At 43.0% G+C, this 24,489-nt stretch overlaps 1 protein-coding gene across 2 annotated transcripts in view; it reads right to left on the bottom strand.

Annotated features, from left to right (window-relative positions):
- Window positions 1-18,333, bottom strand: part of ACVRL1 (activin A receptor like type 1) — a 129,851-nt gene extending 111,518 nt beyond the window's left edge. For both annotated transcript variants that reach the window (XM_077483276.1, XM_077483277.1), the window contains exon 1: window positions 18,106-18,333. The gene's annotated coding sequence lies outside the window, so the exon portion shown is untranslated. The remainder of the gene's footprint in view (window positions 1-18,105) is intronic.
- Window positions 18,334-24,489: the final 6,156 nt, after the last annotated feature.

The raw sequence follows: 24,489 nt of genomic DNA, 5'->3' as shown, positions 1-24,489 counted from the left end.
GCCGTCCCTGGACGGCCTCGCGTTTACTTCCGCAATGCGCGCCGCCGGGGGCGCGCATCGCGGAAGTTTAGTATTCGCCGTGTCTCCCGGAGACAGGCAAATACAGATCGCCGTGAACGGCCAATCAAAGCGGCCGCTCACAGCGCGATCGCAGCTGCCAATGGGAGATGATCTCATATGTAAACATATGAGATCATCTCCCATTGCCGTGTCTCTCCCTCCTCACACAGAGACAGCGTGTGAGGAGGGAGAGCGATCTGTAAGTGATAAATTGTTACACTGTCAGCCCCAGTGCCATCTGTCAGCCCCAGTGCCAGTGCCATCTGTCAGCCCAGTGCCGTCAGCCCAGTGCCATCTGTCAGCCTAGTGCCGCCTGCCAGCGCCAGCGCCAGTGCCTGCTGTCAGCCCCAGTGCCGTCAGCCCCAGTGCCGCCAGTGCCGCCAGCGCCACGTGCCGTCAGCCCCAGTGCCATCAGCCCCAGTGCTGCCAGTGCCGTCAGCCCCAGTGCCACCTGCCAGCGCCAGTGCCACCTGCCAGCCCCAGTGCCATCCGTCAGCCCCAGTGCCATCAGCCCCAGTGCCGTCAGCCCCAGTGCCGCCAGTGCCAGTGACACCTGCCAGCGCCAGTGCCACCTGCCAGCCCCAGTGCCATCCGTCAGCCCCAGTGCCGTCAGCCCCAGTGCCACCTGCCAGCGCCAGTGCCATCCGTCAGCCCCAGTGCCACCTGCCACCAGTGCCACCTGCCAGTGCCACCTGCCAGCGCCAGTGCCGTCAGCCCCAGTGCCGCCAGTGCCACCTGCCAGTGCCACCTGCCAGTGCCACCTGCCAGCGCCATCAGCCCCAGTGCCACCAGTGCCACCTGCCAGCGCCACCTGCCAGCGCCAGAGCAATTAGCCAGAGCACCATCTGCCAGTGCCAGCCCCAGCGACATCTGCCAGCCCCATCTGTCAGCCCCATCTGCCTCCAGTGCCATCTGCCTCCAGTGCCACGTGTTGTCAGTGCCATGTGGGGTCACTTTGTGGGCATTTCCATTGTCCTGGTGCTCCAGGGCCTTCAAAACTGTAATAGGTGGTTGAGAAATAAGATGTGTAATTTATGCTCCTAGAACGCCTGATGGTGTTATTTCAATATTGGGCCTCTGTATGCGGTCAGGCTGTGTAAAAGTCTCATACATTTGGTATCGTTATACTCAGGAGGAGTAGTAGAACGTATTTTGGGGTGTCATTTTTGCTATGTACATGCTATGTGTTGGAAATATCTTATAAAATGGACAACTTTGCGTAAAAAAAATGCGTTTTCATTTTTTTTCCACATTTTCCCAAAACTTCTGGAAAAAAATGAACCATTCAAACGACTCATTATGCCTCATAGATTATACGTTGGGGTGTTAGCTTTCCAAAACGGGGTCACTTTGTGGGCATTTCCATTGTCCTGGTGCTCCAGGGCCTTCAAAAATGTAATAGGTGGTTGAGAAATGAAATGTGTAATTTATGCTCCTCGAACGCCTGATGGTGCCATTTCAATATTGGGCCTCTGTATGTGGCCAGGCTGTGTAAAAGTCTCACACATTTGGTATCGTAATACTCAGAAGGAGTAGCAGAACGTATTTTGGGGTGCCATTTGTGGTATACACATGCCATGTGAGAGAAATAACCTATTACATTGAAAATTTTGTGAGAAAAAAAAAAAAAATCTTCATTTTGCAAAGAATTGTGGGAAAAAGATGACAACATCAAAAACCTCACCATGCATCTTACTAAATACCTTGGAATGTCTACTTTCAAAAAAGGGGTCATTTGGGGGGTATTTGTACTTTCCTGACTTGTTCGGGTTGCAAGAAATGAGATAGGCCACCAGTATATCAGGTGTGATCAATTTTGTGCGATTCGCACCACAGCTTGTAGACTCTCTAACTTTCACAAAGACCAAATAATATCCACTAATTTGGGTTATTTTTACCAAAGATATGTAGCAGTATAAATTGTGGCCAAAATTTATGAAAAAAAAATTATAATTTGCTAAATTTTATCACAGAAACAAAGAAATATGCGTTTTTTTTTTCAACATTTTCGGTATTTTTTCATTTATAGCGCAAAAAATAAAAACCCCAGAGGTGATCAAATACCACCAAAAGAAAGCTCTATTTGTGGGAAAAAAAGGACACAAAATTCATTTGGGTACAGTGTTGCATGACTGAGTAATTGTCATTCAAAATGTGAGAGCACCAAAAGCTGAAAATTGGTCTGGTCAGGAAGGGTGTTTAAGTGCCCAGTAAGCAAGTGGTTAAAGTATAACTAAAGGCAAATCTTGTTTTAGTTTTGGATAGAGTGGAAATGGATTAGAACATCTGTGAGGGTTTATTTAATGTCTATTGAAGGAGATTCGTCCTTTCTATTTGACCTTTTTACTGTTATCACCAAGAATGGAACTTGTGGTTGTTACTAGAACAGGAATAAAGGGGAAATATTCCAATGGGGACACTAGCTCTGGTGACCCTGATGACAACAAGGGATTCTCTAATTTTAAGGGATTTATTCTCACTTCCTGATATGGCTATGGAGAAGAAGTGGAAGGAAGTCTCCCAAATGGGACAAAAAACCCTTCCTGCCTTTAGTTTTACATTAGGTAAATAAGTGAGCTGCCATCTAGAAGGCCTGTGGATGTGGTGTATCTGGATTTTGCAAAGACATTTGATACAGTTCCCCACAAGCGATTACTGTACAAACTAAGATCTGTTGGCATGGACCATGTGGTAAGTACCTAGTCTGAAAACTGGCTACAGGGGCAGGTCCAAAGTGTGATGATAAATGGTGAGTACTTGGAATGGTCTGTTGTGAAAATTGGGGTCCCCCAGGGATCTGTCCTGGGACCAATCCTGTTTAATGTATTCATAAACAATCTAGAGGATGGGTAATCAGCACAATTTCAGTATTTGCACATTATACCAAGTTAATTAGGGCAATAACTTCTGCGCTGGAAGTAGAAACCTTGCAAGAAGACCTAAACAAAATAATGGGGTTGGCAACTACATGGCAAATGAGGTTTATTGTTGAAAAATTGAAGGTAATGTATTTGGGTACCAAAATTATGCAAGATACTGGCTGGGGGGAGAACCTCTGGGGGAATCTAGGATGTAAAAGGACCTGGGGTTCCTAGTAGATGACTCAGGCTTGGCAATGCCATGCAATGCCAGGCTGTTGCAAGCAAAGCCAGCAGAATATTAACATGCATTAAAAAGGGGATTCACTCCAGAGATAAAACAATAATTTTCCCACTCTACAGGACTCTGGTAAGGCCGCACTGACACACTGCTACACCAGTCTCCATTGGAGGCTCTTTACCACATGATCAGCCGCGTCCAATCATGGCTGATCACGATGTAAACAGGAAGAGCCAGTGATCGGCTTTTCCTAACTCGCATCTGACAGACGCGAGTAGAGGAGAGCTGATCGGCGGCTCCCCTGACAGAGGGGGTCTGCGCTGATTGTTTATCAGCGCAGCCCCCCCCCATGGATGCCCACCCAGGACCACCATCAAGCCGCCCAGGACCACCAGGGAAGGGGGCAACATGTGGATGGCCAGGTATGTACACCATGGCCATCCACATATGGAAAAATTTGCACAATACATGCCAATCAGTGCCCACAAATGGGTACTGATGGGCAACATTATGGTCCAGCTAAAAAAAGTGATGCCCAGCAATGCCACCAGTGTCATAGGTGCCACCCATTAGTGTCATCAATGCCACCTCTCAGTGCCCATCCATGCCCATCAGTGCCCACCTATCAGTGACCAGTGCCCAAGTGTGCCACCTATCAGTGCCACCCATAAGTACCCATCAGTGGCACCTATGAGTGCCCATCAGTGCCGCCTACGAGTGCCCATCAGTGCAGCCATATCAGTGCCCGTAAATTGAAGAAGAAAACGTACTTATTTACAAAACAATTTAACAGAAACAAAGAAAAACATTTTTTTTTCAAAATTCTCTGCCTTTTTTATTTGTTTTGCAAAAAGTAAAAATCGCAGAGGTGATCAAATACCACCAAAAGAAAGCTCTATTTGTGGGAAAAAAAATAATAAAAAATTTGTTTGGGTACATTGTTGTATGACCGCGCAATTGCCATTCAAATTGCGACAGCGCTGAAAGCTGAAAATTGGCTTGGGCAGGAAGGTGCAAAAGTGCCTGGTATTTAAGTGGTTAACCTTACATTGCATAGAGGGGTTCTTTACTGCCAGGGCAATAAGCATGTGGAATTCTCTTCAGCAGGGAGCATTGATAATTTCAAAAAATTATTAGCCCTTGTACACACGGTCGGAGATTCCGACGAAATGTGTCCTATCGGACCGTATTGTCGGATAATCTGTCTGTGTGTGGTCTCCATCGGACTGTTTCCGTCGGAAAATCCGTCGGACTAAGTTTTACAACTTGTCTATAAAATTTTCCGACAACATGCTCCGATCAGACATACTCCGATCATGTGTAGCCTACTCCGACGGACAAAGTGCCACGGATGCTCAGATCAAATTATGCCTAGACCAAAGCTATTGGCTACTAGCCTGAACGTAGTCCCGTCGTAAAGAAATAACGTCATCACGTTATGTACAATCAGATTTTCCGACAACTGTGTCCGACCGCGTGTATGTAACAGTTTCGGACAAAATCCGTCAGACAAAATCCAAGGGATTTGGTTGTCAGAATGTCCGACCGTGTGTACAAGGGCTTAGATGGGCACCTCAATGACCACAACCTACAGGGGGACATGATGTACTATTGACAAACACATACATACATTTAACTGAATGGACTGATGTCTTTTTTCAACCTCACCAACTATGTAACTATGTAACAACCAAATTCTAAACTGATAAAAATAACTTTCTCTCCCACTTTCAGCACAAGTGTAATCTATTATTTCCTAAGCATATGATCTGGTATAGCTATCTCTCTTCTCCTCTAATAATGGAAGATTTTCATGGTCCATTTCCAACAAACTGAATAGCTAATTATTTAATTCATTCAACAGGAACTATTACAGTTACAATAGTCACTTTGGAATTAGCAACGACAGCTTGGGAACATTAGAATAATTCTGTGCTAGTCTGCTTCTTTAATAGTTGTTGTCTTTTTTTTTTTTCTTTTTTTTTTTTTAAGTATTATTTAAATCTGGTCTAGCATTTCACCAATGTAATCATTTCTAATAACTTTTTTATTTTTTTTTTGGATCCAGGGCTTTTTTGGCAGCTCATCCTCTTGGAGCACCCAGTATTAAAAGGTGTAAAATGGCTAGTATCAGCATGATGTTGAGCTGGCATACTAGCTACCCCTATGGGGGTACCGGCCAATATCTTGGTATGTGGGTCTGGGTTGGAATCTCGTGAAAAAGGGATACATTGTTGTAAAAAAATAAATAGTAACTCTTGCTGTTCTAGTCTAGAAAAAAAATATCACTGCAAATACTACACGTATATTATGATGTACACAGGTGAAAATTATTAAAGCAAAATTACAGGATTTTTGGTCTTTAATAAATAATTCACATGTTCAAATTTAACCAGTCAGAACATCTTCAATCCAAAACCAGCACAGTTTTCATTTAAGCTGGTTATAAAAAACATAGAATAGTTGGGCATGCGACAGATTTACAGATATAGACAGGAAATCGTGGCGACTACAAAATACACTCCCTTCCTCTGAGCCAGCAGGCCTGCCATGTTTATGTATCAATATTGGACAGAATGTAGCCACAAAGTCTAGGCAGGTACACTGGACGGAGCAAAATATTACAAGATGTAAAAGTTGGTCCAGGGATCTGCATTTCTTGAGTTCTTCAGCAACGAGTGTTTTGATATGTCTGTTCAAAAAGTGCAAAAAAAAATCCTGTTGATCATGTCCTATGTCCAGTGCATGCTGTAATATTACTGTATCTCAAACAATATGATCAAGCCTGTCCAGCTCACTTTGGGGAAAATCCCCCGCCTCCCTCAATTTCCAGCTCATACCTAACTAGCTTTAAAGGCTAAGTTTACTTTTAATGAAAAAATAATGAATGCACATATTTTTGCAGTTAAAAAGAATATCTATCTATTATCTTTTTTAAAACAGGAGCCTGCAAAGTATTGCGTCCACGACCAGCAGATCGTGGGTGCAATGTCAGGCTCCTGCACATACCTATAGCTCTATGCCCATACCTCTGTACAGGTGGTCATTTTTAGGTGGTAGTTTCTTCAGTCACAGATTTTTGTGAATGAATGATGTGGCTTTGGTGGTGGAGCTCTGCACCGCCACACTGTTTTTAAAAGGTGACAGAAGGTGCAGGAAGAAGAACCCCCACTCGCAGTGACATGAGAACATGTTCTAAAGGGTGAACTTGACCTTTAAAACTCTCCTCTCTCTCTCTTCAAAAGGCTGGGCAGACAGGTGCCAAAAGTCATCTGAAAATGGTCAGTTGGGCAGGAACCAGCTGACTTTTAGCCCATGTGTACAGCTCCCTGCCCGAAAGAGCCAGTTGTGAGACAAGTATGCTGGAAAACCAGCATTCAATCACTGCTGGCAGTCAATGGCTGCAAGCCCTGATCAGTGTGTTCTGGCAGGGGGGCAGTGCCCCTGTCAGAACACAAAGGCGCACTACAAAAAACAAAGGCACACTAACATCATTTAGATAGTAAGGTGTCCTTTCAGTTTTTTCGTTGAGCCTGCTAAGTTGAATAAAAAAAAAATTGTGTGTACCCAAGCATAACGGACGGGGGTTTGTGACTATTCCCCTTGCACCTGTTGCAGAGCATGCCCAAGGCCTCAACATCTTCCATAGTATACAGGATGAAACGCCCCTGCGGTCTCAGGTGAATCCCTGTATCGGTAAGCAGAGTTCCAGGCAGTCTGATACTCGTATTGGTACCCCCAGAGGGCATCCTGGGTCCCATAACAGACGGTAATCCTGGTACTGGGAACATTTTCTCAGCAAAATTGACTCTTCTCTTCAGCACCCCACACGGACATGCGGTGCCTCGTGCAATAAGTAGGCAGAGAAGCTCCTCCTATTGGCTCCTCTGGTCAAGTAAAATCGCAGGCTTTTGGTTATGTAACTCGTGGGCTTTTCTCTTAACTCCGCCCACAGCTCACATGCCAGGTAGTTACCCGCAGTTAGCCCCTAATGAATAGAACATGGCACAGTCCAAAACCGTCTATTGCGTAGACCTTAAACAGTTTCCTCAAATTGAGAGAGGTATGGCAAATCCCGGACATGCGAGCCCCCACATGAAGTACTAACCCCCTCTTCACCATGGGGGGGGGGTCCCGTGGAAAGTAGCCCAAATGAAGATACAGTCCTTCAATAGAGGGTTAGAGGATAAGGGGAAGTTCAGGCACTGGTAATTGCGGGTTAGAGGTATCAATCAGATCCAGAGGACAAACAGCTCCACAGACTGGATCCAGCAGTCACCGAATAGGCACCTCTCACTTGACCTAGCAGCCGATGATATGCCAAACAAAGTCTCTGCCACAGACTTGCTAATGAAACTTAGTGGTTCTTGAAAGTAGATGCACAACAAAGTCTATGCCACAGACTTGTTAATTAAACTTAGAGATTCTTGAGAGTTTTTAGGAAGAACTACCATACAGTACCAGATACTGTAAGGATATTGATCCAGGATGCGTCCTCAAACTGAGTTTTCAGGCTCCTCCAGAGACACCAGCCTTGCGCTCGGTCCTCCACTGGAAAAGTCATCCCCTGGATCCTTCAGTTCTCCTCGGCTTCTCCCCACAGGCGAGACAGCACAGGACCACCCCTGGATCAGTAGGCCCCAAGATATTCCTGGGCCTACACTCTCAGTTGCAGAGCCTCGGGCCAGCAGGCTCCGAGGCGCAGGCCCATGCGTCACACACCCCAGGCCAGGAGGGCCCTGGGGTTGAGATCACGGGCCCCAGAAAGCATAATGGACCATCCAACAATAACCCGAAAAAAATGGCGTCGGTACCTTAAATACCCTCTCCCAGAATGCACAGCAGGAAAACCACACCCACTGGACCATTTCTGAGCAAGAGGCGGTATTCAATACATCCAGCCTGCTGTTGTTCCACACCCACTGATGCTGACAGTGACACCTACGGTCAGGTGGGAATCAGTGCAACCCAGCTTAACTGGTACAGAAACCAGAACTTTAGAGAAATTAATTGGAGCCAAACTACAGCTTCAGATAAATTTAAAAAAAAACCACAATACCGTCTGCTCATTAGGAGCAGGGCGCTACACGGGTCAATATAATTATTATTTTGACATTCAGTCATCTGAATGACCTTTATATTTCAATTTGTAGCCGGCCACGAATTGTATTATTCACAGCAATATGTAGACATCAGGCTGCTCTTTGTGTTATGTGATTATTTTAGTGTTAGACTGTTATGAGGAGGTATTCAGTTTGTTTTATAGTCACAGCTACTTTTTAACTGTACAGACCATCACACATAAGGGAGAGTAGGTTTTATGTTCTCTAAACAACAAAGAGCCTTCGGACTCCTCTGTACATTCTCTGAACTCTCTTCCTCCTACATCTCTCATACTCAGTCAAGTCATCAGGGCTCTTTCACACTGCAGTGTAACCGTGGTTTTCATATAAGTTACTTGCAGTTTCCTATAGACTTCTAGTATGTCCCATGTTTTTAGTGTGTTTTGTGAAAGCACGCCAAAAAATTCCTTCATGCTGCATCTTTGATGTGCTTTTAGAAAATGCATGACATGGGGGATATTAGAAGACTATGGAAAACTGTGGGTAACTCACACGTAAACCAGGGGTACACTGCACTGCACCCTCACTGCAGCCAAACCATAGCGGGGCAGCGTCAAAGCGCTCTAAAATGTCCAGAAGTGGACAGAGGAAGGAAAGAAGCCATGGAAAAAAGGGAGCTGCCCTCAACCAGAATGCCATAGGCACTAGCCATGAATATTCTGGTAAATATACTCATGCACTATTTCCTCCCAAAAAATGTTCTTTCTCTTCCATGTAACCATTATCAACAGTATTCAGTTCTCAACAGGATTTTCCTGAATGTAATTGGCTCATTGCTTCTTCTAGAAGTCTACACAGATCTAGAGAGTAATTTACGGGTAGTCCGTTGAGGATTACAGCATCCTAAGCAATGTCTTTAACGTGGTTGTAAACCCTTACAAACCACTTTGACCTACAGGTAAGCCTAGATTAAGGCTTACCTGTAGGTCCAAGAAATATCTCCTAAATCTATACGATTTAGGAGATATTTACAAAAAGACACGGCGATATGCCACTCGTGTTGGCTCTTGTGCACATGCGCGGGAGTGACGAATCACAGCGCCGGAGCAGCGAGACCCGGAAGTAACTCCGGGATACATGGCAGCGGCGAAGATAAAGGAGGAGGACCGCTTCGGGGGCTTCGTTCTCAGGTAAGTCATTCATAATGAGCTAGTATGCTATGCATACTAGCTCATTATACCTTTGCCTTGCAGTTTGCATAAAAAAAAAAAAAAATAGCCTTTACTTCCTCTTATACTAAAGTATAATTTTTTTTATAATTTTTTGAATCAGTGTTTTTATTTTCAAATGTGGCTACACTATGGGGATGCAGCAGCTGTAGGAACAAAGCCGCAGGTCCTAATTTGACAGGCATGTGGATGGAGGTGTATGGCCTCTGAACACTGACAGTGTGCAGCTAGGGCCACTCACCCACACCTGCACACATATCAAATTAGGACCTACGGCAGTGTTCATACAGCGCTGCATCCTCGTAGAGTAACAGATAGCTTCTGCCACACAATCAGCTCATTCACTCAGAGAACGTGTGTGAATGAGCCCTTCATTTTTTTAATGATTTATTACAATTATTTAAAATTATTTTTTTAAATAAACTTTTACTTTTTTTTTTTACAATTTTAAAAAATCATCTTTTAACTAGGTTTACCACTTCCATACTGGGCCTATTTTGGCACTCCTCTCCTACATGTAAAAATCATAATTGTTTTGCTAGAAAATTACTCATAAACCCCAAACATTATATATGTTTTTTTAGCAAACACCCTAGGGAATAAAATGGTGGTCGTTGAAACTTTTTATGTCGCACAGTATTTGCGCAAGATTTTTTCAAACTCCATCTGCCCTTAATTCAGGCATGCAAGCAGGAGGGTGTGCTTGGCTGACAAAACTCCTCCTCCCCTCCTCATGACTCCTGGGATGTATGATATCATTTGCCTAGGCCTGGAAACCAGGAAGTAAGTAACAAAAATTTAAAACAACTAAATATACTACTTTCCTATCTAAAGTCAATGTTGATTGAGAGAGATCAGTTCCACTTTAAGTTATCCCCAGTGGTCTAAGAAAATTCCTTTCCTGATCCTGTATACCTTTTTGCCCTTGCTGATTCTGTTTTTCAATTGATTTTTGTTATTCTTTTTCACAATTCCGGTCTGTCTGCTGGATTCCACTGTTCATTTTGGTTGGCACAACCTCTGCTCATTGTTTTAATCTTGATTTTATGATACATGCTGTAACCTATGCCTGTTGTATGGTGTATGTTCTTGACTGTTAATTTGTGATCTCATCCACATGTTAGCAGTTGCTCTTCCATATCTAGGGGTTCCCAGGGTTAGTACCCAATGACTTTGGACGCTGACACCATAAAAGTCCTTTAGAAAGGTTTTTATTTGCAGGGGTAACATCCAACGAACACAGTCTTGTATGGGAACAGAGGGCAAGGGTGAAGAAACTCAGGCACCTTGAACTGCTAATCATCAGAAAGTCTCTAATACAACCCAGAGAGTAGCCACTCGCAGCTGGACGCTTCAAGGCTGAACAAATCTCTAGCCAGAGATTATGGCAGTCAGCACTTTGATCCGAAATCTACAAAGTCTCTGAACTTGAATAAAGTTTGCAACCGAAAGTGAACAGGAACCTTTCCTCAGTACCTGAAATGTTCTCCCCTTCAGTTACCGCGCCTCGGACCAGCCGATTCCGAGACTCGGGAACAGATGGATCCTTTCCCCTGACCATGCAGGTCCAATGGGGCTAGTCAAACTGACCATATTGCGGGAGGCACACGCTCTCGTGACCGGGACCCCCGGACCCCTCGCGGGGCTACCCCGGTCCAGACTCAGGGACAGGCAGCTCTCGCCTCATGAACAAACCCCGGACACGTGACTTCAACATCTTAAGTACCTTTCCCCAGACTCCTCAGTGGGGCCAGACGCACCCACTGATTGGCTCCGGGGAACGCCGATACCCAAAGCGTCCAACCAGGCCTGGTTTTGGGCCTGTCATGTGCAACTGTGCACATGACCAGGCAGAACCTTAACACAGCCCAGCCAAACTGATGTCAAAGTTAAACAATCAACCTTAAAACCCCTTTACTGTTCTGAGGAAAAAACAAAATTTGTACATAGCGGACACCTTGTCCAAAGTGGCGCTGCTACAAAAGATGTTAAAACATGAAGTAGACACATTTTAAATAAGGAACTTTGAATGCAAAATAAGGGTCAGTGCCCATCTGCAGCCTCACCATTGCCATCAATACAGCCTGATCAATGCCCATCTGTAGCCTCACAAGTGCCATCAATGTAGCCTCGCCATTGCCATAAATACAGCAGCCTCACCATTGCCATCAATGCAGCAGCCTCACCATCATTGCAGCCTGATTGATGCCCATCTGCAGCCTAGAGGGTACAGGGAGGGGGGGCGGGACGAGTGCCGACAGAGTACACAGTGAGAATCTCCTATGATAGACAGAACATTGGTCCAATGGTGGCCCAGGAGACGGGACTTCCTATTACAGAGGCCGCCAAGTAAACAGGAAATTCTTACTGTACGTAATCTGACGGTACTTGTCCCGTCCCCCTCCCTGTCCCCTCTGAGGCAGCTTAAATTGAAGTATTGGCGTATAACACGCACACGCTATTTGAACACAATTTTCATGGTGAAAAAGTGAGTGTTATACGCCAATAAATACAGTATATTTTATATTTAAACAAAAGGAATAAAAATAAAATATCCGGGTTAAAGTATAAGTCCCTATGCAAAAGAAGCTAGATGTTAAATATAAAAATATGTATTTTAACAAAGTGAAATTTGCCACCTTGTGGGGGGAGGGGGAGCGGGTACCTGGTTTTGACAGATACCCAGCTCCCACATCCTGCGGAGTTCGCCACGGCGAACTTAGCTGTAAGTTTGGCCCTCATTGCAGCTGGCCCCTTGAGATAGTGCAGAGCGATTCGCGTATGCACAGAAGGAAACTGACTGTGAAGCCACAAGGCTTCAGTGCAAGTTTGCCTTACCCAAAATGGCGGCACCAGCACCCAAGAGCCGATTCAAGAATCAGCTTGGGTGAGGGCATTGCAGAATCCCTGGACAGGTATATTCCCTAATAGTAAAAGTCAGCAGCTGCAGTATTTGTAGCTGATGACTTTTCATTTTTTGGTGGAACAGCTGGAGCTCCGCTTTAAGGTGATTTTATTTTATGAAAATATAATGAAGAATAAATATTGGCATTCTTTTGAACTGGGTTAAGCTGGTAATAAACTGGTAGATTCTTGAACATACATTTATTGTAGTTTTACATTGGATTTGCCCATCTGAGGAGGGCTGCATTTGTCATACATTCGGGATGCATCTATGTCAGTTTTCTGCCGCTGCAATTCTGCGCATAAAACCCACATACTGTCTATACAGTACATGATCCTGTCAGGACTTTGGAACATATAGAAATCTTTCATTTACAAGTTCATAAAACCGCTTTTACAGTATACAGTAGTAGTAAATATATAACTTTATGGACAGCGTGTTGTGGTGTGCTACCTTGCAAAACATAGTGCAAGCATGTTTTATGTGCGATCTGGAGTGTTGCAAGTCCATTCAACATTACTGCTTTGCCTTAATGCAACACACTAGACTGCAATGGTGAGAATGGGCCCTTATGCTGTAAATATATCATATATGGCTGGTTTCACCCACAATGCATTTTAATGCGCTGTATATGTGCATTATCATTAGTTTGAATGGCACTGCAAAGCATGTATGTGAGTTTTCATGAATTACCATGAGCTGTGTTACTCCAAAGATGTGTAGGCATGTTTTGTGTTGTGTTAGGCTCATTATTAGAAAAAAAGTGAATGGGTTGATTTATCACAATGCACACCAATACAAAAAAAAAAGAGAAAAGCATAGTAGCACACTATAGGTGTTAATTATACCTTTTGTCATTCGCTGCTTTCTATTAACAAGATTGAGCCTTAAAACATTTGGGGATGTTGCCACTAAAGTGAGTGACCCTGGTTTAAAATGAAAAGGAATAAAGCTCTAGAAGATAGAAATATGAATTGTGATTGTTACAGATGATATAAGTTCACGCTGAGAATGGGCAAGCTATGAATAAATGCCAATCTTATGGGAGCTTCATTAGAGAATACACCAGTGGTGGTCAACTTTCTTGAGAGACAGCAGAGGTACAACAGATTATAGTCAAAGACTATGGGCATGATACAAGAGATGATCAGTGACTGTAGACATGACACAAGAGATGGCCAGAGATTGCAGACATGATACAAGAGATGGCCAGAGATTGCAGACATGATACAAGAGATGGTCAGTGACTGCAGACATGATACAAGAGATGGCCAGAGATTGCAGACATGATACAAGAGATAGATAGTCGGTGACTGTAGACATGATACAAGAGATGGTCAGAGACTCCAGACACGATACAAGAGATGGTCAGAGACTCCAGACACGATACAAGAGATGGTCAGAGACTCCAGACACGATACAAGAGATGGTCAGAGACTCCAGACACGATACAAGAGATGGTCAGAGACTCCAGACACGATACAAGAGATGGTCAGAGACTCCAGACACGATACAAGAGATGGTCAGAGACTCCAGACACGATACAAGAGATGGTCAGAGACTCCAGACACGATACAAGAGATGGTCAGAGACTCCAGACACGATACAAGAGATGGTCAGAGACTGCAGACACGATACAAGAGATGGTCAGAGACTGCAGACACGATACAAGAGATGGCCAGAGACTGCAGACATGATACAAGAGATGGTCAGAGACTCCAGACATGATACAAGAGATGGTCAGAGACTCCAGACATGATACAAGAGATGGTCAGAGACTCCAGACATGATACAAGAGATGGTCAGAGACTCCAGACATGATACAAGAGATGGTCAGAGACTCCAGACATGATACAAGAGATGGTCAGAGACTCCAGACATGATACAAGAGATGGTCAGAGACTCCAGACATGATACAAGAGATGGTCAGAGACTCCAGACATGATACAAGAGATGGTCAGAGACTCCAGACATGATACAAGAGATGGTCAGAGACTCCAGACATGATACAAGAGATGGCCAGAGACTGCAGACATGATACAAGAGATGGCCAGAGACTGCAGACATGATACAAGAGATGGCCAGAGATTGCAGACATGATACAAGAGATAGATAGTCGGTGACTGTAGACATGATACAAGAGATGGCCAGAGACTGCAGACATGATACAAGAGATGGCCAGAGACTGCAGACATGATACAAGAGATGGCCAGAGACTGCAGACATGATACAAGAGATGGCCAGAGACTGCAGACATGATACAAGAGATGGCCAGAGACTGCAGACATGATACAAGAGATGGCCAGAGACTGCAGACATGATACAAGAGATGGCCAGAGACTGCAGACATGATACAAGAGATGGCCAGAGACTGCAGACATGATACAAGAGATGGCCAGAGACTGCAGACATGATACAAGAGATGGCCAGAGACTGCAGACATGATACAAGAGATGGTCAGAGATTGCAGAAATGATACAAAACATGGTCAGAGAATGCGGACATGTTGTAAGAGATGGTCAGACACTGTCGACATAACATTGGAGATGGAAAGAGACTGTGAACATGCTGTAGGAGTTTTTGAAGACTGGGGACATATATTACATGAGGCTGCCGAAAATCAGCATTGTAACAGGGACACAGATTAGTGTCCACCGGGGTCCTTTTTGTGTGCTCCTCAGGCCTCAGGTTGGGCACCAGGGATGGATGCATTCTTTGCACTTTATACAGTCAGTCTCTTTACTTGCTTATTTTTTATCTATACATATGTTTTTGCACTGTACCATTTAAATGTTAGTACAGTTTAATTTGTAGGAATGTATCTGGATGGTTGAAATACATTGTTCAATTCTTGACCGTTCTGTATGTATAGAGACTGATCTTTTGTGCCCATTCGGGAAGCGTTGTTTTGAGTGTAAGCAAACATTTTACATTCTGTGGTTGTTCAGGCAGTGTCTATATGTATTTGGCAAAACTTTATACCTGTATTCCAAATTTACTTTACATTAACAACCAGGCTTACTCCCTTGACCTGCATGAAGAGCCCTTGAGGGGAACAGACTTTTTTACATTTAGCAATGACATCTATGAATCCCATCATTGGTCACATATGAAAGAAAATATTCTGAATTTGTAAATTTTACCAATTGTAAATTAGTTAGTCTGTAATGTGCAGATATGTATAATGTAACAAGTAAGTAAAACATAGTTGAGTCTGCCAGATTATATAAAGTAGTGGAGCTCCACCTGCGACTTCATTAAGAAACTGTAAATCATACGCATTTACAATGAAGCTAGTTATAGTAAAAACCTCTTAGTTTCATAATTAATATTTTAAATTGATATTGATCTGTGATAGAAAATTAACACAAGCTGATCTGTGGACTCTCAATAGTACTCAAACTGGTAACTGAGCAACACCAATATAAGAAACATATATTGACCCGCACATACTCATGCTTTATTGTTAAATCTCACCTTAACCCCTTAACCGCCGACATCACACAAATATGCGGCCCTACTAGACTGGGCTTTTTTCCGTGGGGCCAAATGTTTTTGAATCTCCCTTTGTATTGGGGTCGCGCTCCCAGCACAGAGACTGGGGTCTCACCTAGAGCCCCGGGCCCCGTACTAACATTTGGGACCCAGAACACTCGATTCCAGGTCACCCGATTTCTGCGATAGCCTGTGATCGGCAACCACAGTGATCAGTCACTGTGAAGCCCACCCCCATGTTCTCTCGCTCTCTGAATAAAGGAGAGAGATACATTGTATCCTTCTCTTTCCTTGCAGAGAGAAAAAAAAAGTCTTAGTAAAATCAACCCCTTATGCCGCGTACACACAACCGGACTTTTCAACATCAAAAGGTCCGACTGAACTATTCCGGCAGACCATTCGATCGTGTGTGGGCTGCAGCGGACTTTTGATTTGCAAAAGTCTGACAGACTTTAGAAATGGAACAGGTTTCAAATTTTTCCACCGGAACTCCGCCGGACCCAGTTCCTACCGAGAAATCCGCACATGTGTATGCTAGTCCGACGGACAAAAACCGACGCGAGGGCAGCTATTGGCTATTGGCTATGAACTTCCTTATTCTAGTCCAGTCGTACGTTATCACATTCGAATCCGTCGGACTTTGGTGTGATTGTGTGTGGCCAAGTCCGTTCATTCGGAAAGTCCATCAGAACTCCGTCAGAACTCCGTTGAAAGTCTGTCGGACCTAGTCCCTTGAAAAGTCTGGTCGTGTGTACGCCGCATTAGTGTCAATGTGTTTTAGGTGGGATATAAAAAAATAAAAATGCATACTATTGTTTCTGGGCTATACTACGAATATAAAAAACAACTAACATAGACATATATGGTATTGCTGCAATCGTAAGGGGAAGGAGAACTTATTTTGAGGTATTCTTTGGTGGAAGGTTATGGTAGTAGCAAGAAATATACAGCTAAATTAAAAAAAAAAAATTTCACTATTTTGGCTCAGTTTTCCTTTGATAATAAAATAAAAAAAATAAAAAAAATGGCAGATATCCATCACCATTTACCACCAATTAAAGCCCAATTTGTCTTGAAAAAACAAGGTATAATCCACCTGGATGCACAAAGTAGTTGTATGATTTTACAAATACATGTCAAAGTTGCAAAATTGTGCTTAGGCATTAAGATTTGTTATGGGTTAATATTACATATCTTTAATGATTTTGTTTTCTAATTAGTGTTTTAAAATTATGTTGACCTGTGATAGCAAATTAACACAAGCTGATTTCTGGGCCATCAATGGTACACAAACTGGTACCCGAGCAACGCCAATATAGCAAACGTATACTGACCCACACTTTATTGTTAAATCTCACCATAATATCACATATTGTTAATTATTTTGTTTTCCAAGTACTATTCTAAAATGATGTTTATCTGCGATAGCAAACTACCACAAGTTGATTTCTGGACTACCAATGGTAAACAAACCGGTAACGGAGCGAAATCATTATAAGAACTATATATTGACCCACACATACTCACGCCTTTAGTTAAATCCCACTATAATCTCACATATTGTTATTGGTTTAATTTTCAAATTATTCTTTTAAAATGATGTTGATCTGCGATAGCAAATTATCACAAATTGATTTCTTGACTATTAATGGTACACAAACCAGTAACTGAGCAACACCAATATAAGGAACATATCGACGTACACACGCTTTATTGTTAAAGCCCACTGTGATATCACATATTGTTACAATCAAGTCATGTACTGTAGAACTTATCACAGCTGACAGTTTAGGTGGGAGGTCAAAGGACTTGTAAAGAGTGACCAGTGACCTAGGGCAACAACTAAGGGCAACAACTAAGGGCAAAGTGCTCTCCACGGGGGATGAAGAGAAAGCGATAAATTTGTTTTCAACTACATAGAAAAAGATATTCCAATTTAAAAAAAAAAAAAGTTTTATTTCTATAATATTCTAATTCCTTATTCAAACTAGTGTACTGCTTTGAAGCTTTGCATAAATAAAGGAAAATACAAAATAGAATAGGAGCATTAATGAGATTTCCAGCCAAGCAGCCAGCAGATAGTTCCAGGCGGTGTGTTATCATGTCTGTCTAATCTCTCCCCACATTAAAATCAAGACCAGACTGAACTTAGATGGCAGCTGTCTTCTGTACTGTCTAAAACAGAAAGGCGGAAGGTTCTAAAGAATAAAAAAAAAAAAAAAAAAAAAAAGAATGTTTCTTATGTCAACTTTACCTGCACAGAGCTTCAGGTGAGAATGGGACTTGGAGGCAGATCATTAAAACGCCTTATTCATCCCTTCAGGAGTTTTTCTCCTTAGCTTTCGTCTAGGACTCTCCTTCCATCAGCCTCCTCTTTCAGCTGGAAGTTTCTTTCAGTGCCTGCTTATGGTTTTGATTATAACTATGCACACCCGCGTCATGGCTTTTTAATGTCTTTAGTTTCCTCTCTCTAAAAACAGTCTTTTTTTTTCTGGCTACCAATCCCAGCACTTCCTGTTGGTCTTTTTTTTTTTTTTTGTTAAATACAGGATGCAACACATGACACAGTTCCCTTTTCAGAAATCCAGCCACTGATGTGAAAGCTCAAAGTAAATGGATTAATGAAAAGTGACAGAGGTCCTGAAGCTGCCATTTATCCCCACAATGTTCAGTTTCAAGAGAGATCTGCATTACAAGTGGCATGCATGCGGCTTTGGTTAGCATACGCTGAGATTTACGCCGATTTACGCTGAGATTTACCATATTTCAGGAGTTCACCAAACCACAGATGAGATGTATCACTCTTCAATTCCACTGTCACTTTACTAGCTGATACACAAGAAAACTACATTTAGGCATAAGACACAGATGCAGTTGAGAAATCTGACTTTCTTTTACAGCAAAATTATTTTGTGTGATTGCAGGAAATTATAAAACAATAGCTGCAAAATTTATCTTGTGGGATTTAACACACATTAATATGCTTACAGTGGGAAAATATTACATAATAAGTCCAAAAATTTGCAATTAAATTTCTTGCACATTTTGGTCAATGGTGGTGATTAATCATGCTAGGCAATGCAACAAAATCACTCCGTAGTGAGATTAGGCGCTATATATGTCCAAGCAATTGAAAACCCTCCTTGCATTTATATAAAGAGAAAAGTACAAAATGTAAATAAGGAACATCCAGAGTGGAGACACCCAAATATAGGAACATTGTTACTGGTCAAATCACCAGGTGAAAAAAAAAAAAAAAGCTACATATTAAAAAAGCAAATCGCATATAAGGATTGGTAAATTGCAGAATATTAAAGCTGAAGCTACAGCTTTAGTTACATTAGTTATCTGTAATGAAGAATGTCCCATGATGTACAAGGTGCTGGATTCTGTAAAGATCTTCCCTGCAGGGCTGCCCTGTCCTCTTTCTGCTGATGACCATGTCTGGTGACCATGCCCCCTTATGACATCACCGCCTGGGGCATGATGGGGCGTGACATTATAAGGGGCCATGGTCACCGGATGACATCACCCGGTGACCACGCCCAATGCCAATAAAAGTCGTTGTGCACCGCGTACCCGGCATTACAGCGGGAGAGAGCGTTGTGTCAACATCGGAAGAAGAGAAGACGGAGGAAGGTGACGGAGAAGACCAGGCCACCGGTAGCAAAATAACAGGCAGAAGATAGCGGAGGAGCCTGGCAGAAGATATCGGAGAACGCGGAGAAGAGGCCAGAGAACGCAGAGAAGAAGGAAGAGACCTCCCGAAGTCGCAAGAGACCCCCGGAGCTGCCCAATAAAATACTAAAAATCTGTGTAGTGCGTTTTATTTTTGACATGTTTCAAGGTGAATGGGTAGGGGTACAATGTACCCCATATTCATTCGCATAGGGTGGGGGGGGGGAATCAGATCCCTGGGCCCCACCCCCTTTCCGGACTGGCCAGGCTGTGTGCTCGGATAAGGGTCTGGTATGGATTATTGGGGGGACCCCCACGCTGTTTTTTCGGCGAAGAGGGTTCCCCTTAAAATCCATACCAGACCGAAGGGTCTGGTATCGTCCAAGGGAGGGAACGCCACGCCAAGCCAAACGTTTTCTACCAGAAATCTGGCATCCAGAAAGAGATTTTTTGAGCTCCAGTGTGCATGGAGCCTAAAGGTTATGCAAAAGGGACACATCCCTTCCTGCCCTCTTCTCCTTTGAGAAACTTTCTCACTGAGTACACTGCCTGAAACATGACCTGTGAATGGAGTGAACAGACTCTGCCCCATTCACAGATCATGTTGGAGGAAATGTAATTGGTGAAATAACCTCTCTCAATAGAGGAGCGAGAAGTAGGTAGTATGTCCCTGCTTGGGCACCTTTAGTGCAGCTAGGCCCAGAGAACCAAAGCTGTTAACCTCCACATTGCCAGAAGTTCAGCAATAGGAAAAGGACAGGGCAGCCCTGAAATGAAGGATTTCTAGGAACCTTATTCCAGGCAAAGTGACAGAATCTATGCAAAGCAGCCCCCAACCTACAATACATACACTATATTGCCAAAAGTATTGGACACCTGCCTTTACACGCACATTAACTTTAATGGCATCCCAGTCTTAGTCCATAGGGTTCAACATTGAGGTGACCCACCCTTTTTCAGCTATAATGGCTTCAACTTTTCTGGGAAGGCTGTCCACAAGGTTTAGGAGTGTGTCTATGGGAATGTTTGACCATTCTTCCAGAAGCACATTTGTAAAGTCAGGCACTGATGTTGTACAAGAAAGCCTGGCTCACAGTTTCCACTCCAATTCATACCCAAGGTCTTTTATCAGGTTGAGGTCAGGACTCTGTGCAGGCTAGTCACATTCCTCCACCCCAAACTCGCTCATCCATGTCTTTATGAACCTTGCTTTCGGCATTGGGATGCCATTAAAGTTCAAGTGCGTGTAAAGGCAGGTGTCCCAATACTTTTGGCAATATAGTGTAAACTCAGCTGCTAGCGTTCCCCATCTCTCCTTTCTCCATGTAGATGGCACTAAAATTTCAGTGTCAGGAGCTAGGAGGAGTGAAGACGTCATTTCTTTGTTCATATGGCAGTGCTTGGACCTTGTTACTGGCAGCTAGACCTGATCACTGTCATATATGAAGTGCTCATATGTTACCCTATACTTAGAAGCACTGGGTATGTTTGTGTCGGCTGATAAAGCAGAAAGCAGGGAGCATTGGCAAGATAAGTATCAGTGGGTGGGAAAGCCCTTTTACATAAACATTGTCATTTTGCCATAAACAGCCACTCGTCTCTTAGTTCCAAGAAAGGTTGCTAAATATACAGGTGAAATATACATATTCAAGCTATTTTACCTGCCTAAAGACTAGTAAATATGTTTATCCAAGCTTGATATTGACATATCAGCCAGATTGACAGCCAACCAGGTTGGTGACCTGACTTTTCTCTACTTCAGTTAACCAATACAGCTTGGTCAGCTCCCTTCAGCAACCTGTGGACAGAAAGCAGGTTAAAATGTTCTCCCACTTAAAAAGATTAGAGAGGCCTGTAATTGTCATCATAGGTATACCTCAACTATGAGAGACAAAATGTGGAAACAAAACCAGACAATCACATTGTCTGATTTTTGAAAGAATTTATTTGCAAATTATGGTGGAAAATAAGTATTTGGTCACCTACAAACAAGCAAGATTTCTGGCTCTCACAGACCTGTATCTTCTTCTTTAACCACTTCAGCTCCGGACCAATAAATACCTTAAGGACCAGAGGTGTTTTTGCAATTTCGCACTGCGCTGCTTTAACTGGTAATTGCGCGGTCATGCAATATTGCACCCAAATGAAATTTGCGTCCTTTTCTTCCCACAAATAGAGCTTTCTTTTGATGGTATTTGATTGCCTCTGCGATTTTTATTTTTTGCGATATAAATGGAAAAAGAGCGAAAATTTTGAAAAAAAATGATATTTTCTTCTTTTTGTTATAAGAAAAATCGAATAAACTAAATTTTAGTCATACATTGAGGGCAAAATTTATTCAGCCACATGTCTTTAGTAAAAAAAATGTCAATAAGCGTATATTTTTTGGTTTGCGCAAAAGTTATAGCGTCTACAAACTAGAGTACATTTTCTGGAATTTACACAGCTTTTAATTTATGACTGCCTATCTCATTTCTTGAGGTGCTAAAATGGCAGGGCAGTACAAACCCCCCCCAAATGACCCCATTTTGGAAAGTAGACACCCCAAGGAAACTGCTGATGGGTATGTTGAGCCCATTGAATATTTATTTTTTTTGTCCTAAGGGATTGAATAATGACAAAAAAAAAAAAAAAAAAAAAGTACAAAAAGTTGTCACTAAATGATATATTGCTCACACATGCCATGGTTATATGTGGAATTGCACCCCAAAATATATTCCGCTACTTCTCCCGAGTACGGGGATACCACATGTGTGGGACTTTTTGGGAGTCTAGTCGCGCACGGCATCCCGAAATCCAATCACCACCTTCAGGATTTCTAAGGGTGCAAATTTTTGATTTCACCCCTCACTACCTATCACAGTTTCGAAGGCCATAAAAAGCCAAAATAGCACAAAACCCCCCAAAATGACCCCATTTTGGAAAGTAGACACCCCAAGCTATTTACTGAGAGGCATGTTGAGTCCATGGAATATTTTATATTTTGCCACAAGTTGCGGGAATATTACAAACGTTTTTTTTTTTTGCACAAAGTTGTCACTAAATGATATATTGCTCACACATGCTATGGGCATATGTGAAATGACACCCCAAAATACATTCTGCTGCTTCTCCTGAGTACAGGGATACCACATGTGTGGGACTTTTTGGGAGCCTAGCCGCGTACGGGACCCCAAAGTCCAAGCACCGCCTTCAGGATTTCTAAGGGCATAATTTTTTTATTTTACTCCTCACTACCTATCACTACCTATCACAGTTTTGACGGCCATAAAATGCCAAGATGGCACAAAACCCCCCCAAATGACCCCATTTTGGAAAGTAGACACCCCAAGGAAACTGCTGATGGGTATGTTGAGCCCATTGAATATTTATTTTTTTTGTCCTAAGGGATTGAATAATGACTAAAAAAATAAAAATGTACAAAAAGTTGTCACTAAATGATATATTGCTCACACATGCCATGGTTATATGTGGAATTGCACCCCAAAATATATTCAGCTACTTCTCCCGAGTATGGGGATACCACATGTGTGGGACTTTTTGGGAGTCTAGTCGCGTACGGCACCCCGAAAACCAATCACCACCTTCAGGATTTCTAAGGGTGCAAAGGCCATAAAATGCCAAAATAGCACAAAACCCCCCCAAATTACCCCATTTTGGAAAGTAGACACCCCAAGCTATTTACTGAGAGTCATGTTGTCTGAACGAAAAAATGCCCACCATTAGATACCTCCCTTCATCCACCCACTTCTAATGATGGACATACATGCACCATTTATATATGCCGAAGCATGGGGGCATCCTCCCGCAAAAAAGTTATGCCGCGTACATACGTTCAAACTTTTCCATGGGCAAGCCCCCTGTCGGAATTTTGACCGTATGTACGCGGCATTAGGAGCAAAATCACTCCTCCACCCCTTATGCCCCCATGCTTCGGCATATATGCTCTTTTTTAACTGGGGTGGTGAAATCACCGCCTACAGCACTGGAGTCACGGCTTTATGTATCGTGGGAGCAAACGCTGTTGCTGTCAAGATAAATAAATCCGCGCTGCAGCTGAATGGCGTACCTGCTAAGCAAATTATGGTTAACGTTAAAACAAAGTAACATCCCAGTAAAACCTTACCATACCATACCTGCAAAGCAATTGCCAAAAAAAACAGTAAAAAATAAAACATTTTTTAACACAACCTGTGCCTAAAATATATATATGCCGAAGCATGGGGGCATCCTCCCGCAAAAAAGTTATGCTGCGTACATACGTTCAAACTTTTCCACGGGCAAGCCCTCCGTCGGAATTTTGACCGTATGTACGCGGCATTAGGAGCAAAATCGCTGAGAGAGAGAGAGAGAGAGAGAGAGAGAGAGAGAGAGAGAGAGAGAGAGAGAGAGAGAGAGAGAGAGAGAGAGAGAGAGAGAGAGAGAGAGAGAGAGAGAGAGAGAGAGAGAGAGAGAGAGAGAGAGAGAGAGAGAGAGAGAGAGAGAGAGAGAGAGAACAATAAAACGACAACTATTTTTGGTTTTTATATTTTATATTTTTTTTGTTTTTTTTATTTTACTTTTTTTTTTATTTTATTATTTTTTTTTTTATACACTTTTTTTTGAACTGTAAACTGTAACTGTAACGGTTCGGGTCTCTCAAAATGCGATGGCATCTTGGGAGACCCTGTGTAAGTGTGCCTAGCCTGTGAAATGCTGTACCCTACGCTAATACTTCACTAGTGTGTGGTAGCGTTCAAAACACTCACCCTGACAAAGACCAGGATTGCCAGGACAGCGTGGACAATAAGAACGGGTGTCACGCCTATATCCGCGCTTGCTACAGACACGACATCTTTTTTGGGGGGCTCGTTGGGTAGGGGTACTCGGGAGGACATAAGAATAATGCCTCTCATGCAGCCGGCTTACTGCATTTGGTTGGGAATGGTGAGGTACAGAACCGTCTGGAAACAGAAGCTCT

Source organism: Lithobates pipiens, unplaced genomic scaffold (assembly GCF_037356315.1).
Source record: "Lithobates pipiens isolate NorthernLeopardFrog02 unplaced genomic scaffold, aLitPip1_a1.2 Scaffold_16, whole genome shotgun sequence".
NCBI classification, from domain to species: domain Eukaryota; kingdom Metazoa; phylum Chordata; class Amphibia; order Anura; family Ranidae; genus Lithobates; species Lithobates pipiens.
Note: the sequence above shows the minus strand (reverse complement) of the source record. Positions and strands in the feature narration are given on the sequence as shown.